This window comes from Lipotes vexillifer, unplaced genomic scaffold (genome assembly GCF_000442215.2).
Source record: "Lipotes vexillifer unplaced genomic scaffold, Lipotes_vexillifer_v1.1 scaffold364, whole genome shotgun sequence".
Lineage (NCBI taxonomy): Eukaryota > Metazoa > Chordata > Mammalia > Artiodactyla > Lipotidae > Lipotes > Lipotes vexillifer.
This window is the reverse complement of record NW_006793912.1, coordinates 415,010-418,269: the sequence shown is the minus strand read 5'-3', so window position 1 is coordinate 418,269 and position 3,260 is coordinate 415,010.

The following is a 3,260-nucleotide window of genomic DNA, read 5'->3' as shown; positions in this document are numbered from 1 at the left end:
CTGGGCTTTCACCTGCAGAGGGGTTCGGCTGGAGACACCGAAGAGGAAGAAAGGGAAACAGAGGCCCGGAATTGCCCCACCAATACCAAGGGGCCCTTGGACCCCAAGGGTTTGCTGCTCCCCACGTTAAAAACTCTCCCTCCCTGCTTTTTCAAATCAAATGACCTTTGCTCCCCTTAAAACATTAAGACTGGATGAAATGTCTCAGAAAGCCCATCTTTAAACAGTTCAGGGTAAATGAGGTAACAAGCCAAGAAAACACAAATATTCATACTCACGAAATGCTGCCCTGGCCCCTCTGGGATTTTTCCTCTCTATACTCGGGCTTTCTCCTCTCACTTCTTTCTCTGCTGCCTTGCCTTTGAGAACCCGGGGTTCCAAGTCGCTAGAACAGTATTTCTCAGCTTTTCCCCCCTCAGTCTTATGCCTCCTTTTGAAAAACATAATATTTTGTTCTGCATATTCTCTCCAGTCAAGGATATTTTGTAACATAAAATTAACACCCTGTCCCCAAGCCCAACCAGAGTGGAACCAAGGGAAGTTTTTTCACTAAAATTCAACAAGAAACCAACTTTGGGATCAGGTAGTTTCTGCGTTTGAAATTTCTGCATGTTTGCAGGGGTGTCAGTGGACAGCTATAGCCTCCAAGGCCTCTGGGTGTCAGTGAGTGATCCCAATTTGTTCAGATGAGAGCTTCCTGTCCAGTAAACTCATGCATTTCTTTGTTTTCATATTTATATTTTGGGATATGATGCTTTCCCTTCAGTTTCTAATAAGTTTAGTTTCTTTTAAAATATTTCTTGATGGTCAGGATGGAAGGAAGTGAAGGCACCAAACAGGCTGGAGGCTGCTATAAGTGACAAGTGAGAAGGCAGGAAGAGGGGAATGCCTTTACAGACACCTGGGAAGACAGACGGGAGCCAGACTCACCCAGACTTTAGACTCATTTACAATGGCCAAGAGTCCCTCTTCAGAGTCCAAGGGCACTACAAATAAAGCAATTAAAGACAGGATTTGGCAGTATTCCCTTGTAGTTTCAAAGCTCTAGCAGGGATCTGTGGGATGCAGGCCTTGGAGTGAGAACTTTAAACTTGAAGGAGTCCCACTTGTAGAGTCTGTGAGATCAAAACTTAGCAGCTACCAAGCTTAGAAATGGTACTAGAGGGAAGCAGACAGAAAGAAAGGGCATCTTGGTTTATGGATTACTTACCAACTGTTAGATACTGTGCTAAATGCTAGTCATGTGCGTTTGTGTGTATATGTATGTATAATTTAATCTTTCAGCAGTCATGTAATGTAGGTATTATGCTTCATGCATGAGAAAAGTAAGAGAGGCTGTCTACTTGCTCGAAGAGAAAATAAGAAGTAAAACCTAAATGTGAGCCCTAGGTGGGTCAGTTTGACTCCAAAGTGCATGTTTTTTCCACTGACGCACACAGCTTCCTCAGCTAGCTGTTATTCACTTCCTCTCCCTCCTCACCTAGCCCCCAACTTCACTTGGCACTTCTAGCTTTGCTCTCTTCCAGGCAGCCTCTAGGAATTTCCCACCCTGAAAAACCTTCCTGGAGCCTCCACATTTCCTCCCAGTGGATATTCGCTTATGCTGCTGTAACTAAGACATCAGTAGTTTAAGAACACAAAGCTTTATTTCTCACTCATGGTACACAGCCCTGCACAGCCCATCAGGGCTCAGTGTGACAGAGGATCGTCATCTTGTAGGTGCATCCATCTGAAGCTTTTGGCCTTCTTGATCACCATGGCAAGGAAGAGGAAGTCCAGAGAATCATGCATCAGCCTTTTCCCACCTCAGCGCTGAATAATACACATCCCTTCCACTGATATTTCATTGCCCAGAACTAGCTACAGGGTCTCCTGCAAATGCAGGGAGAGGTTGGTAAACACTAATACTGTCCTCCACACAGTGTAAGAGGGTCAGTTGGGCCTGTGCATTTCAAAAGCTTGTCAGTGTCCTTAGTCTCAGATGGAAGGTGGGAGGAGGAGGGAGTCGACCTCAGGCTTTCACCATTGTGACACTATACAACCTTGGCTTATTACTAATCAATTTCTTTTTTTTTTTTTCAGATTGGATTCCAGATTTTGATCAAGTGGTGTTCAGTTTTGCTTTAAGTCATTGGATCAGTTCTGTCTTCATTAGCTTCTGTCAATTAATGTCAGCATTTGGCTCATTTCTTCTCTTTTGTTGCCAAAGTTGCTGCCATTTTAACTATATCACCACTCTCCTTCTGGATGTAAAATCTTACCCGGAATCATGATATAGAAAACAGACAAAGCAGGGCTGTTCTGACAAACCCACCCATTTAGTCCCTGCCAGCTGTCTCTCAACCCCATTCCCACACCTCCCACACACACACACTGTGGGTCCCTGAGGCACCTCCACCGGCTCCTATGGCCCCAGAACTTAATTTTTTTAAACACCACCTTAAAAAAGAAAACGAAAAAAAAAAAAAAGAATACCAATGTCCTTCATTCTTGATAAAGAGGATGATACTTTTTTTCCTACATGCCAAACTGCAAGCCAGGCCTACTCAACAAAATCTATACCATTTTATTGAACATCAGAAACAAGGAAGAAGGTATAGATACCAAGTTAAAAGAAACACTGCTTCAAAGCAGACCACTGACCCCATAAGAACAAATAAATTCCTCTGAAACATTATGGTTTGAAAGCATTTACATATACTCTATCTCACTGGACCCTCAGAGTGCACTTGTGTAGGTGGCTTCTAGTTCCATTTTTCTATAAGGATTTGAGATGGTGAGTGACCTACAAGGCAGGGGCCACCATGTGGAGACAGCTTGCTCTAAAGTGAAGCCAATTCAAAGTAAAGTAGAATTGACAGAGAGAAACAGACAGAGAAAATAACCCCATTGAGGCTGTCAGCTCCAGCTGTCCTGAGCAAGCCCTACCCTTGGACTTTCCAATCAAGAGAAGCAACAAATTCCTTTCTTGATTCAGCCAGTTTGTCAGAAAGAGTCCTGAGTCGCCACTATGACAGAGCACTAGAGAGGGAGTGATGGATGCCAGCTTCTGTAGGAACAACGAGAGTGACCAAAACTGCTGTCAGACTACTAGGCCTGCTGGGTCCTGAAGAACTTTCTGGGTGACTTGAGGACTGATGACTTGTTTCCCATTTCCCCCCTCCTCAGACATCTATTTGACCTACTCCTGCCACAGAGGGAAACCTGAGCATGCCCCCGGTTCTCACAGCCTGATGGAACCCAGGGACCACAGCCCTCTT